Source organism: Peromyscus californicus, unplaced genomic scaffold (assembly GCF_007827085.1).
Source record: "Peromyscus californicus insignis strain IS unplaced genomic scaffold, ASM782708v3 Scaffold_16__1_contigs__length_79575227, whole genome shotgun sequence".
Lineage (NCBI taxonomy): Eukaryota > Metazoa > Chordata > Mammalia > Rodentia > Cricetidae > Peromyscus > Peromyscus californicus.
In genome coordinates, this window is record NW_026294458.1 from 44,781,958 (window position 1) to 44,797,305 (window position 15,348).

The 15,348-nt window shown below is 37.7% G+C and overlaps 1 long non-coding RNA gene across 2 annotated transcripts in view; it reads right to left on the reverse strand.

Moving 5' to 3' along the window:
* Positions 1 to 260: 260 nt before the first annotated feature.
* Positions 261 to 15,348, reverse strand: part of LOC128112143 (uncharacterized) — a 53,211-nt gene continuing 38,123 nt past the window's right edge. For both annotated transcript variants that reach the window (XR_008218859.1, XR_008218858.1), the window contains 2 exons: positions 5,605 to 5,699; positions 261 to 4,272 (listed from right to left, as the gene is read on the reverse strand). This is a non-coding gene — a long non-coding RNA (uncharacterized LOC128112143). The remainder of the gene's footprint in view (positions 4,273 to 5,604; positions 5,700 to 15,348) is intronic.

Genomic DNA, 15,348 nt, shown 5'->3' on the forward strand with positions numbered 1-15,348 from the left:
TGTAATTCTAATGTTTGTGGTGTGGGCTGAAGAAAATGGGATCATGAACTAGATGTAGTAAAGAGGAAAATTCTGGGTATTCAAGAGTTCCGCGAAGAACATGCTTGTGTAAGAAGCACACATTTTTAGCACCATGAACAGATTCTTGCATCCACAGGGGTTGTTCTCATCATTCTCCTTAGATTCAATGAATCAGACTTCTAAACTTTCTTCTCCAGCTTCCAGAATTTCTTTATTATTAAATAACCAAATTCTGAATATTGCAGTTGTTATTATTTATTTATTGACATTGTTTTATAGTGATCATTTAGACATATTTATTTAAGCATTCTCTATATTAGTCTATTGAGTACATTGTTTCTCATTTAAGTTTTTTCAAACGTAGTAATTTAATAACAATTTTATATTTCCCAGTATTATATTTAACATGTATGCTTAATACTACAGCCAACATTTAGTAAGTACAGATTCACAGAGTAAACTTAGAAACCATGAAAGACAAAATAAGAGTGTTGAGAAATGCAAATATAATCTTCTTTTGAGTTTCCCATGAAAATGCTGTGCTGCTAATACAATTACAGACAAATCACTATTTTCTTCAAGCAAGTATAATCAAAACTTGTATTTCAACCCTCTTTTCTGCAAAGAACTCTACATTCTTCCCTTGGGATAATAAACACTTTGAACAACTGAATTACATCAAAGGTAATCATTTCACTTTGATAAATATCTTCTCCAAATCACTCCCCGAGCCATTTGTATTTATTTTGCTCAAAGCATTTGCAATATACTTGTCAAGACCAAATATTTCAACTACCCTTACACTTTTCAGTTTCTGGTGTCTTTGCTATGCTTCTTTTATTTTTTAACTTTGTTTTGACATGAAGCAGCATGGATGGATTTGGTCAAAGCTTAAATGAAGTTTCAGTCAGTCCTGTTGGTGAACAGTAAGCTACTCTCCAAACTTCTTTCCTTTTCTGGTATTAAATCTAAGGTGGAATCTTGTTATGGTGGCTTATGCCTGTAATCACAGCCATTGGGAGACTGAGCCACAATTCCAAGGCCACATGCCTTGTTATGACACAGTAAACTTTAGGACAATTTGAGTCCTAAAGTGTGAACTTAATTTAGAATAAGTAATAAACATAAGAATGATTGGGAAAAGAAATGACAATGCATTTTGGTTTATCCATCTACTGTAGAAACTTAAGTTTCTCCTCTGAACCCAGAGTCATGTTAGTACACAGAACCAATAGCTGAGGAGCCCCCAACTGGATCAGGCCCTCTGGATAAGTGAGACAGTTGATTAGCTTGAACTGTTTGAGACCGGCAGTGGGACCGGGACCTGTCTGTCCTCAGTGCATGAGCTGGCTGTTTAGAACCTGGGGCTTATGCAGGGACACTTAACTCAGCCTGAGAGGAGGGGACTGGACCTGCCTGGACTGAATCTACCAGGTTGAACTCAATCCCCAGGGGAGTCTTTGCCCTGGAGGAGATGGGAATAGGGGGTGGGCTGGGGGGAAGTCTGGCGGGGGGGAGGACAAGGGAATCAGTGGCTGATATGTAAAATTAAATTAGATTATAAAATAAAAATACAACATAAAAAAGAAAATAGATTATCCAATACCAAATGGTCAGCCTTGAGGTTATATTTGTTCAGGTGTTGTACACATGTGTGTGTGTTTGTGTGTGAGAGAGAGAGATAAAGATAAGGGAGGGAGGGAGGGAGTCAGAGATAGAGAGAATAGGGGAAGATAAATTAAAGCAGTTGGGGAAGTAAAGGGAAAAGGAAAATGATGTAATTATAATAATTACAAAAAATAAAAAAGTTGAGCCAAGCAATGACGGCATACTGTTTTAATCCCAGCACTTGGGAAGCAGAGGCAGGTGGATCTCTGTGAATTTTGAGCTCAAGGCCAGCCTGTTTCTACAGAGTGAGTTCCAGGACAGCCAAGGCTACTCAGAGAAACCCCATCTTGAAAAATAAAAAAGGGAAAAAAATTATAAAATAGACATAAAGTATAAAAGTGAAATTCTGTTTTTCAGTTCTCTAGTAGCTGTTTTCTGTAAAGAGGTACAAGTGCTGCAAAAAATTTACTACAACCTTGCCTTTAGTCACCACAGGAGGCGGTGGAAGGCAGGTGGATATTTGGGAGTTTGAGACCATTCTATGCTGTGGATATCATTCTGTATAAATAAAACACTGACTGGCCAGTGGCCAGGCAGGAAGTATAGGTGGGACAAGGAGAGAAGAGAATTCTGGGAAGTGGAAGGCAGAGAGGGGGAGAGACTGCCAGCCGCCGCCATGACAAGCAGCATGTGAAGATGCTGGTAAGCTACAAGCCACATGGCAAGGTATAGATTTATAGAAATGGATTAATTTAAGATATAAGAACAGTTAGCAAGAAGCCTGCCACAGCCATACAATTTGTAACCAATATAAGTCTCTGTGTTTACGTGGTTGGGTCTGAGCAGCTGTGGGACTGGCGGGTGACAGAGATTTGTCCTGAGTGTGGGCCAGGCAGGAAAACTCTAGCTACAATTGTACCTAGTGAGTTCCATGCAGACCAGGGCTCTTTGTTGTGTTCCTACTCATACTATCTTAACACTTCAATTGAATTTAAACTAGCGAAAGTAATTGGCAAATTCAGGCTACATAATCCTAAATGTAAAATTCATCAGAAGAAAGCCTTAGTATTATTTTGTTGTTAGTGATAGTCTTCTGGGTTGGTTTTATTTGATTTTGCCTGATTGATTCTCTCTTTTCTCTGACTCACTTTGTAGCAGCAAATGACCTTGAAACTCCTGATGCTCCTGCTTCCACCTCCCAAGTACTGGGAGCTGGATACTAAAAACTATTCATTATTTTTATAAATTAGATTGTTACTATAGCAACTCCACAGAGTGTGTGCTAATGGCTCTTTTTTTCCCTGTGAGGAGAGTTCTTAGGAAATTGGATTATTGTATCTTGAAAGTTTTAATAAATGTTTAATGGTTTAAATAAACAATAAACTTAGTTGGGAAAGAATTAAATGACTAACTATACTTAGGATTCCACAGTATAAAATAATCAATCAACTTCACATTTCCATTTGCACCTCAGATCTCTTTCTACTCTCAGCCATCCTACTCTGTCCCCCCGAAAGGATGGTCTACGGCTATACATCATCAAACATTTTGTACCTCCTATGTCCAGCAAAGGAGTCTCCCACACATGGGGACACTGACTTGGAAGATACTGTGCAGGGTCAGGCTTTAAGCCCTCTGTTTAATTTCCTTTTAAGCCATGTCAAGATTAGAGCATTTAAGAAAGTCATTGATGTACCCAAAGTAGCTGAATTTACCCAACTGCTTCTGGATACCTCTATCTAAAGAAGGTAATGATGGAACAAACTTAGAAAGTTCTATTCTACGCCATCAGATTTTCTATGGTTCCAAACATTGTGTTTTAGTTGTTTAGAAATAAACCCTCTTCAGAATTATCTTAATTTTAGTGTGTCTCCTACTTCCTGTTGCCTAATCAGTAACTAATACCAGGCACATCTTAGAAAATATCCTCATAGTAAGTCTCTGCATTGAACATGTAATCCCTGAGTTTTCATATAACCTCTGTGCTAGAGGAAAATGAAATAAAAGTAACTTTGAAAATGGTAGGTGGGTGGAAAACATGTCCTGTGTCCTGTCTCCAAGCAGGTTCCTATCCCACCTTTGTTAAAGAATGGAGTGAGCAGACAGGTGCAAACAGGAAGTAATTTCTTGTCAATTCAGGTAAAATAACTTAAGACAGATTTCCACGAGGGACATAAATGGAACAGTTTGAACTCTCAGTAACAGCAGATGATCGCTGAGAGCCATTACAGCTCTAAACCATGGTACAGCTCAAAGCTCTTGGCAGTGCTGGGATGCCGATTAAGAGCTGTCCCTTACAGCGCAAGTGCTCATGTCTGAGAAGTGTTACAGCTCTCATAGACTTCTGGAGCAGCTGCTTTCTGAAGTGACGTCTTGTCTCAAAGTCTGGAGGCTATAAACTACAGAAGAATGAGTTCCTGGGCATAGCCTCAGACATGAGTCATGACTCCAGAAAAATCCCTGTAAAGACTTTGAATCCTCAGACAAAGAGGAATCTTCTCTATCTTCAGCAGGTGAGTCTGTCTCCCCTGTCGGGTAAGCCTTGGGGTGGGAGGCTGATCTTGAAGCTTCAGGTTTCCTTGTGTCTCCCTCCACATGAACAAAAAAGCAGTTCCTCTTCAAGATGTAGTTGCACCTGGAACACTGAGGTTTATATGATGGTAGAATTAATTTTCAACCGATCTTCTCCTATTCTTTCTTCCAGATACATAATAGGGATTATACTTCAGCATATGTAGACTACAAGATACAAGTTCTATACTAGGAAGAAATAGCCTTGTCCACAAAAATATATAAATACTCATATGAAGGAATCTGTGTCAAATTAAAACAAAATATAACTGGTTTCCAACAAAAACATGGGCCAACAAAACTGTGTACGATAAGATACATTACAAGGACTCTCCAAGCCACAGAAGATCTGAATAATTAATTTCTATAAAGACATTTTTTCAAGCAACATCTGGTATTACTAATGGGTGATCCACAACTCCAGGAATTATACCTTTATAGATAATGAGTTTTGCATTGAAACAGTTTACATGGATTTTTTACCTTTAGAAGTACCCCTTTGAGGTGTCTATGTCTCTGATCATAACATGTAATTTTAGGTTTACAGTGCCCTCTGTTCTAGGGAGTTTGTCATTATTGCTTATTTTTAGTTGATCATCAAATGAGTTTCTAATTCTTCACAAATATAAATTTGTAGGAGGCTGTGGATCACGTGTGACAGTTGGTTCTCTGTGTATTAGACCACAGATATAATTTAAGACTCATTAGTTTCTAATTAATTGGCATGGATGCACTCAGATTGGTTTCCAAATTTGTGTGTAGGCTTGAGCACCCATGCATGGCGTTAATATTCTGCTAGGTTGACAAATTCTACTTTTCCCTCAATAGACAACTATAGTTAATGAAATTGAAAAGCTCCCATGTAATGCAAGAGAAGATGTTATCATTTTTAGGGCATTAGATTTGAAATGGAAATATTATGTGGAATCTTCCCATCTACTACTTACTCTCATCTCTCCAGTATTTGTGGGAAGACATACCCTCCTGTAGTGACTCCCTCCCCAAAGGTACATGTATTGAAGACTTGGTCTCCAACCTATGATGTTGCATAACTTTTCTTGGAGAAAAACAAATATCTATTTCCACCACATGGTGCACAAATGATAGACAAAAAAATTTATCCAACCCCGGTATGGTAAACTAATGGGTTTATAAGTGTTATTTACAAGGTGAAGAGTTACTTAACTTGAGTGATTCAAATGTAGTTGTAGCACTTGGGATTACTCCCAAAAGCTGAATCCCTGGATCTCTCTGCACAACTTTCAGTCACCTCCATTAGACAGTCCCCTCTTGATCACTGCCCTTGTCATGGTAGAGGGTCCTTGTGAAGCTTGTAATTTTCTGAGCTTCCTGAGTCTCGTCAGTTTTATTAGCTTCCCGAATCTTTTAATCCTCACTACTCACCCTGAGAGAGAATGTTTAATTTCCGGGAAATAAACCTTCACCTTTTATGCAGTTCCGACATTTTTTCTGCTCCTCTTCCATAATATTCCTTTAGCCTAGGATGAGTAAAAACAATTTCTGATTATTTTAATCCTTCTACAAATGAGTATTGGGCCACTATGGTATAGCAATAGTCACTTATTCTTAGCAATATGGACAGTTACGAGTATCTGCAGTATATATGAATATACTTCCCTGACTGAAAGTGACAGTAGCAGTCTTCTATGGACATAACCACAAGTCATTAGAAGGAAACTGCACAGGTGCAATATATCAATTCAACAAAATAATGGCAATGTCCTCCCAAGTAGGACTTTTGACCTCTCCAGCCACAGGTCTTTGGTCTTTCATTTATTTACAGTGCCAAATATTAGTTTCTTCTTGTGGCAAAGGTTCTAGATTCAATGGAAATATGTTGACTATATCCACAACAATAAAGCTGTTTCAATGCTAAGTAAATCTTGTCTGGTGTATTGGGAGCTTACCACACAGGTCCATATCCAGGTAGTACTGTAAATAGCAATTCTTTCTCATCTTTCAGCATAGTGCCTTCCAACAATGAAAAACAACAACAATACCAAAAACAAAATAAGCAAACAATAAAACAGAGAATATAGAGCTTCTACACAGGTCCATCCTGATGTCTTTATGGCCTACAACAAAAGTGTATGGCATTATTTTAATTTGCTTTCCACTGCTGTGATAAACACCATGACCAAAATCAACTTTGGGGAAAAAATATGTGTTGGCTTACATATCCTGATCATAGTCTATTTTTTATTTTTTTCAAATAATTATATATCTTATGAGTATGAATTTTTTTCAAGCATGTGTGCATGTTTCCATATGCCTGGTGCCCACAGAGGTCAAAAGTTATCATGATCCTCTGGAACTGGAGTTACAGAGCTTTGAACCACCACAAGGGTGGTGGAAAAGGTCCTCTACAAGAACAGCAAAAGGTCTTAGTCACTGAGCCACCTCTCTGGTCCCCACAGTCTATTGTTTAGGGAAGTCTGGATAAGAGCTCAAACAGAAGCTAAGTTTAGAATTATAGAGTAGAGCTGACCAGTTGCTTGTTTTACAGGGGTTGTCTGTTGGGCTGTTATCTCACAAGCTGTACCTCTTGCTCTGGGTGCTTCCCCATTCTGATAGGCTCTGGTCTGATGTTGTAGACCTTGCTTCTCCCTTAACCATGTCTGGCTAAGAAAGGGTTCTATGTTGGGAGAACCATTTCCACCACCTTGATTAATTTGTTTCACAAAAGAAATGTATACATCATACTCTGGCAAAATAACTACCCACATTGAGGACATTTAATCATTTTGTAGGCATATTTTATCATTTATATCATCTATAAGCTGTTGTTAAATTCTTAGAGCCTTTCGGAGGTTCAATGGCACATTTGGCTTTCTGTCATTTTTTTCTGCTAGGAACTCTGACTCAAAACAAATCTTGTCACATTTGACTTTGAGTGTCCCATGTAGACCCATTTCTCTGTATTGCCCTTCTCTCATCCTCTTTTGATACTTTAGCCTTTTGCAAATCCTGTTTGCCTGTCATTATAAATCATTTCTATTAGCTAGAGATTCTCCTACTGTATAACAAATGAATCCCACCACAGGGCTCAGTAAATCCACCGAAACTCTATGCCACTGAGGCCCCCGCTGAATTAGCTTTTTCCAAACCTTGTTATGAGTACAGTTCTATTAAGTCCAGTGCACTAAATGCTGAACATCACCTCTCTCATGCCTAGGTCCCTCAGTGATGTCTATTCATTCTTCTTTCGTCTTCCAGATACTGATATTCATGGGGAATCTCAGGCAGCTGGAACCAAGTGTCTGTAATGACTCATAAGAACTAGCCCATTAGGGACTGATTACTTGCATATTATTCAGCCTTTGTTTCAAGCAAGTTCAAGAAGTTAAATTACTCAGTTTCTCTGTTTCCATAGCACTCAGACATCCCATCAACTCCCAATTCCCACATACTCACAAGCTAGGCTGTTCAAGTGTGTTTCATTCTTTTTTTAAATCTTTTCTAAGCAGTTCAGAAGTGGTGTATTAATTCAGTCTAAGAGTTTTTTACACTAGTTCATTTGTTTACTTCCACCATCTGCATGCTAAATAACAAAATGTCCTTTCTTCTGCATTAAAAAATCAGATGCAAAGTGATCTTTTGTCATTTCTACATCACCATCCTTCTTCTATCTAGTTATTCTGACAGCCTCTAAAACTTCGACACTTGAAGGGCTCCTTAGCACAAATTCAACTTATCCTTTTTCTTTTTTTTTTACATACCTCCAAAGCTCTAAGAAATTGCAAGCCAATTTCTCCAATTCAGCCTCCTTTTTGTCTACTTTCACTGAGGCCACTGCATAGGTAAGCATTTGTATGTCATCTTTCCCGCTGTAATTCTTCCAGTACATGGATAACTTCTTCATGGGCAGATAGCTCAGCCTTACTTGCATACATTGTAATACACAGCTCTTGCCATGCTACAATTACCACAGCCTGTTTATGATCCAGTCCTACAGGTATTGGTTTCATGAATTGAAGTATATTATTGATCAAGCAAGATAGAGTTGTTACGAGGCAGATTGTCCCATACCATGTAGAAGAAGACAGCCACTGGAGTATGTCCCCAAGGATATGCTACTCTCAGATTACTTGATCTTGGTTGCACGTCTTATTACTCATTGCATGTAGTATACAACTGACATCAAAGAAAGGAAGGACAGTGCCACAGATGTATAATAATATAGCTATGGCAGATGCCATCATCCAAGCATCTATTCATCTCACATGGAACATTGACAACAGAACAGAGAAATGATTTTACTCAAGTCTAGCTTGGCCAACTAGTGAGTTTGTTGATGTCATTAAGCATAATTGAAGGGTTACTGACAGGAATGGATGGCTCAAAGGCAGCTGCATTTCACAACACCTAGCATGTGTGATGATTTACAAAAGCTGCATTACTATAGCTTCCAGGGCATCATGAAGACATCTTCACCCAAAAGAGTCTCCTCTCTTTGAGTGATGGTTAACTGCTCTTATAACATTGGGGGTTTCTCAATCTTGTAACTTCTGAGATTCCTGAGCTGTATAAGTTTTGTTAGTTTTCTGAGTCTTTTGAGCTTCATGCCATCTCCCTCTAATAACTGTTTCAGTCTTGAGGAAATACCTATACAAAAGGTGCCACCAGGAAGTAATAGAAATTTCATGTTATAGGACCTGCAGAGAAGGAAGTTTGGTCATCGCAAGGATGCCATTGCAGGGGATATAGGAACTCTATAAGTTTTGTTTTTCTCTTCTCTTCTCCTCACAGCCTTCACCTCTTCAGATGTGCCTTTGCCCCACAAGACATGAACCATCCTGTCTCTCTTTCTCCCATACCCCAGCTCATCATTACTCATCATAATAGTGCCTGACAACCCGGTGCCACAAGGCATCTGGCAGGCCAGTGTTTTCTCCTTACTGCTCAAGACAAGCAACCCTGGGTGGGTGGGTGTGTGAGTGTCCTTCATCTACTGCATCCTAATGGCACCAGGCAGGCCCCTGTTTTCTTCTCCCTACCCATGGAGAGCATGTGGGTCTTCTTCTCCCACCCAATTTTAATGACCTCTCATCTCTTCTTGTTCACTATTAGTAAAGCTACTTTTTAACCATGGACACTTGTCATGATATATTATAGTGCTGCTAGGTCCAAAGCTGCTGGGCCAAGTAACCATGGACTGAAACCTGTGATGTATGACTCAAAACAAGCATTTTTTTTCCCTTTTAAGCTGATTCAGTTGGCAATGTTGAATCAGTGGTAGATATCGTATCCGTTTCTTGAATAAAACATTAAGAAATCTAGCTGAAGAGATGGCTCTGTGGTTAAGAACACTGACTGCTCTTCCTATGAACCTGAATTGAACTCTCGGCACCCACATGGTAGCTTACAACCACTGGTAATTCCAGTTTCTGGGAATGCAGTGCCCCCTTCTGGCCTCTGCGGGCACCAGGCATGAAAGTTGTGCACAGACATAAAGATCAGCAAAACATTTGTGTTCATAAAATGAAAATAATAAAAATTTGAAAATAAAGATATTAATAAATGCTTTTATATCCAGGCAGTGGTGATAAATGCCTTTAATTCCAGCACTCTGGAGGGAGAGGCAGGCAGATCTCTGTGAGTCTGAGGCCATCCTGGTCTACAAAGTGAGTTCTAGGACAGCCAGGGCTACAAAGAGAAACCCTATCTACAACAAAAATGCCTTCATGAGGAAGACATAAACATTCAAGATGATTTATCTGGTTATTACATTCTGATATAAGAAATATGAGTGTGAAAAACTGTAGTCAAGGTTCACTTTGTGATACCAATGAGGTTTTAGAGCAATATAGTGAAGGTGTAGGTTCTGATCAAAGAAAAGATTTGAGCCATTCTACAATAACCCAGTGAAAGAACATAGTTCATCCTCTGAGCCATAGAAATAGCCATTAAAAATAGCCCATGAAATTAGCTATTGATAATTACATATGACTTCTGAAATAAGAAATTCTGGTTCCCATAAATCTACATAATTGCATCTTGGCATACAGAGAATGAAAAATTCTAGATTTTCTGGGGAAAGTCCAATTCAATTTGTCATTTTGAAGACTTACAGCATGCTTATCACAGCTAAGTCAATCTAAACTCAGAAACCATTCCATACTGAAGACTTGGTCTAATTAGCTTAATTAAAAACAGCTGTATTCAGTTTAAAATATAATAAACACTGTTTACCAGAATGAGTATAGAGGTATACTGATTCTTCAGAATTTATTTAGTTACTGGTTCTGAATTCATGCTTATTTTCAGAAAGCTAAAACAACATCATGTATCACTGGACAAGGTAAGCTTTGAGTTTTTCTATGCATAGTTAAAAAAAAGACTGGATATATATTGTATATTTAATGGAATTAATATATAAATTAGTTAGTATCCTCACAAGGGTTAAGATAGTATGCTAAGAAGAAATAAAAATATCTATTTTCATATGAAATAAAATATCTATAAGGGAATTGCAAAGATTAGCACACCATTAAGAAACATACTGAAGCAGAAGTTGTTTCCAAACCCAACACTTAGTAACTATCCTATATGATCCAGGCAAAAGACTGAAGGGTTACAGAAAATTAGTATATATCATTGAAAGCTTAACTGGACATTGATGTACATTGCAGATTTGTCTCCAGACACCATATATTGTAAGCACAACTAAATGTAACATCTTAATCTTTTTTTATTTTTTTTTGAGATTATACTATAGTTACATCATTTCCCTTTCCCATATACACACAGAGAGAGAGAGAGAGATGGATGATAGATAGATAGATAGATAGATAGATAGATAGATAGATAGATAGATAGATAGATTTGTGTGTGTGTATGCATGTATGTATATATGTATGTTTGTATGAATGTGTGCAGGGAACTATGGAGCTGGCCTAGCTGCCTTGAGAGGCATGCATCATAGGTATTTCAGGTTAGAGTCCATGACTCCTGGAGCACAATGTGCCTTCCAGTTTCTGAGAGACCAACGCACTCTTTCAGACAGTGAAATGTTCAGCCTACCTTGTGTTTCTCTGTATGTTCCATAGAAGTCAAGGAAATATGGAAGCTTGACAGGACAATTGGTCTTGAACATTAATCTTGTGCACCCTGTATGACTTGCAAGCATATTATATCTTGGCAACTACAACTGTATTGATACAAGAAATTGCCACTATATTCTGTTTCTGGTAAAAGTATAAAAAGTTTGATTTTTCTCAATGAAATTGTCACAGGCTCAGTCGTGCTATGACCCCTCCAACCCAAGCTTGATTTCATTCCTCATAGACATGTCAGGTAACATTGGTCTGGTAATTAAGCATAGGGGCTTACATATGTACACATATATGTGTGTATATGTATCTGTATATCTGTATATGTGTGTGTGTTATTATACATTACACAGACTAAGCAGGTTGTACATATATGTATAGTCTGTATAATATAACTTCTATGTAAAATTTTTAAGGCTGACCATTTGGTAATGGACAATCAACTCAACTTTTAACACCTTCTATGCAACAGAATGTAGATGAACAGTCTTGTTAAATAAGAAACACAGAGCCAATGCAGAGATGAAACCCCAAGAGGTCAGAGCTAAAAACCTTACCCTTCACTGCTGCTGCTGTCCTCTTCAGCAAGAGAGCTATTTCCTGTCTGTTTGTCTTTTTTATAGACTTTCTATTCTGCCTTCTCATTGGTTGTAAACTCAACTATGTGGCCTCCTCGTCACTGCCTGTCTGTACAGACCTCCAGGTCTTCTATGGTTGGTATTGAGATTAAAGGTGTGTGTCTCTATGCTGGCTGTTTCCTTGAACACACTGAGATCCACCTAGCTCTGCTTCCCAAGAGCTGGGATTAAAGGCATGCACCACCACTGCCCAGCTTCTGCTATGGCTTGCTATTAGCTCTGACCCCCAGGCAATTTTATTTATTAACATACAAATACAATCACATTTCAGTACAATTAAAATATCACCATATTTCCCATTTTCTATTTTAATGAAAAGGAAAAAGGTTGTAACTAACATAAGAAAAACTGTATACAAAAGTACAATAACTATATACCATATATACAAGTAATAAATACCTAAACAATGTCTAGTCCATTTGTATTTGACAAATTCAGAGAAAATAATTCCATTATCTATCCTATTTTGGTAAGTCCAAAATGTACCTAATTTACTTTCTATCCTAACTAATCTTCAACTCCCTCAGAGACCCAAGAAGGAAATAATATTACCTAATAAAAAATAAAAACAGGAAGTGCAGGCAAGCAGCCTCCAAAAAAAAAAAATATGAGTTGACAGAAACAGCCAGCTGCCTGGACAGTAACCTGAGGTTTCTCCACAGTGTTGGGGCATCATCTTCAGCCTATAGGCTTAGCGTATCTGACAGACTCATTTGTGAAGTAGGATGTACACAAGGTCAATAGTTTGACCTCACATTGGGTGAGAGCAGATCAAGTACCAGAAACACCTGAATTCCACTAGTGTCATGTCATGATTCAGGATTTTAAATTCTGGAAATTGTTGATGTTTTTTGAATTTAGCTGTCCATTCTTCTTAGCTATGTGTGTGTGTGGCTTCATCTCAGCATCCCGTTCTTCTCCATATCCTTCTATTAAATGCCATTCTACTATTGAGAGGCATGAGCTTAGTTATTCTTCAAGAATAACTGTTTCAGCTGCTGTTTCATTGTACATCAGAAGCCATCAGCCCACTGCCTGTTCAGCTGCCTTTGAAAAAAAGGGCACTGTACCTTTTCCGAATTGCGAAGGCCATTTCAGGGATGGTGCCATATTGTCCTGGCCTCAGAAGATGCCTTCTGATAAAGCCATAACCACACTTGTTTTGGCAAGAATCAGTAGTCCTTTGTTTTGTGTCCTGTCTGTCCATTTTATCCTGTTGTCAGCAGTTGATTCGAGGATACTTTGTTGTCCAGTGGCTAACTTTTGCCACAATGAAAGTTAACTCCATATGCAGTTTCTTCAATGCCCATATTTTCTCTGAAGTAGATTGGTACTGCCAGGAGCCGACAGGTCTCATAGTTATAACAAAAAGAAAAATTTTCTAAGTTATTAAAACATTTTAAATGCCATGTTCTGTAGATCTCTGAAGGATTTGAAGATGACCTGTCTATCTAAAATATATCTGCTCAATATTGAAAACATACCTAATATGACTACAAGTTCTATTATAATATCTAACTACTAACTTTCATTTCTTTATATCCTAATAGTTGGTAATAATAACATTCAAGAATCAGCAATTTGCATTACATTGTTAAATGAACGGTATAAGTACACTATCTTGAACAAAATTAGAAATATACACATAGCATTTTCTAACAATATCAATTTTAATATATATAATTTGTATACAATATAAAAAAAATCCAATCCAATGTAAAGTGTGATGGTGGAAGGCAGAAAGATAGATAAGGCGTGAGAACCAGGAACTAGAAGCATTTGGCTGGTTAAGCTCTCAGGCTTCTAGCAGCAGTTCAGCTGAGACCCATTCTGGATGAGGACTCGGAGGCTTCCAGTCTGAGGAAACAAGACCAGCTGAGGATCTGGCAAGGTGAGGTAGCTGTGGCTTGTTCTGGTTCTCTGATCCTCCAGTTCACCCCAATACCTGGCTCAGGTTTGATTTCATTAATAAGAACATTTAAGATTCATGCTACATCAGAACTTATTTTTATTGGAGTGAGTTAATAAAATAAAAGCCAGTTTGCATTAACATGCCTCAAAAACTCACATAATTTCACTGTCCTATCATAGGATATATGTCAATTTTCTTTCTCAATACAACATTAAGTAATTCGCTTACTTGCATGCTAAGAAATTACTCAGTAATGCAAGTGACCTGTTTTATTTAATCATCCCCACTTCGGTTCATCTTTTGTTTTTCTTTTATAATTAATAATTTTATAGTTAAGTAACTTAATTTCTTTATAATTATTAGAAAACTTAGAATTGCTCTATCAAGCGTCATAATAACACTGATTTCAAGTTGCATTTATATTATGATACAAAGCCTTTAATGAATTAAGAGTTGAAAACAACTCTTTAGATTTTCAAGATTGCCTGTAAAATAATCTATCTGTAATAAAGTGGCTACTTAATATCTTCTGCTTACCTTATAGTCCAAAGGAATATTTCACTGCTCTCTTAAACTCAATCTTAGTATAATCTTAAATACAGAAAAATATTCCTATTGTTAGTCATGTAATAAAGTAGGAATCATCCTTCATGTCCAAAAATAGTTATTTGTTTCATACTGATTATGTAATGTAGGATTTGAAAACTGGCAAGGCCTGAGCACAGAAAAGAGTATGTAAACCTGGTTTCTTTCCTTTAATTACCTACAACTCTGTGAACACAGAATCTTTTCCATAAGGCAGATCTCCAGTATTCCAGGAATTAAACTAATAACATCAAACACACACACACACACACACACACACACACACACACACACACACACACATACACACACACACACACACACACACACACACACACACACACACGCACACACGCACATTCACACACAGTATTTGGATCTACCATATATCCTGTCCAGATTCTGGGAGCCAGAGCTACTCTGACCCTAGAACTAAACATAAGTCTCAGATCCTGCATATATGAATATTAATGATCCTTAGGCACAGTTTAGAGATCATTCCTGCAGAGTATCACTACAACTTTTCACCTACTCAGGGGTAGATGCTGTACCCTGTCTGTTATCTAGCACTCCACTTTGGAATAGCTCAACCAATGACGATACAGAAATGTGTGGCATGTGAGTGGGAAAATGAATAAGAAATTATAAAAGTGTGTTTGCCAATGAAATAGCCCTGCTATTGTTTAACTAGATTTAATATATTTGAGAGTGAAGAACTTGGATCAGGTTTCCCCTATGACAACATATTTAAGGTGAACTAATCAGACCTGAAGCCTAATGATTCTTCAGAAAATATGACTGAGTATTACAAATATGTCAAAGAAATCATGTTTAATTGGTCCATTTCCGTTATCAAAAATTAGACTACCAGCTTTGAATGAGTTGTTCAGTTTTAACTCTTCTGAGAGATATCAGATAAATTTAAAACTCATACCACTTA